A 205-nucleotide genomic window follows, 5' to 3' on the forward strand; every position below is an offset into this window, starting at 1 on the left:
GGTTAAGTTACGAAATCGCCCTTATGGCATTTTTTTTTTTTTTTTTTTTTTTTAAAGCTGGAGCAAAACGGCGTCGTTTTGCTTATGGTTAGGGAACCCTAAGCAAAATGGCGCCGTTTTGCTTAGGTTAATAGGTAACATTTTCGGTTTAGGGCCTCCTTCTCCTTCACGCTCACGCTCACGCAGGTCCCCTCTCACCCGTTCC

This window comes from Corylus avellana, chromosome ca3 (genome assembly GCF_901000735.1).
Source record: "Corylus avellana chromosome ca3, CavTom2PMs-1.0".
Lineage (NCBI taxonomy): Eukaryota > Viridiplantae > Streptophyta > Magnoliopsida > Fagales > Betulaceae > Corylus > Corylus avellana.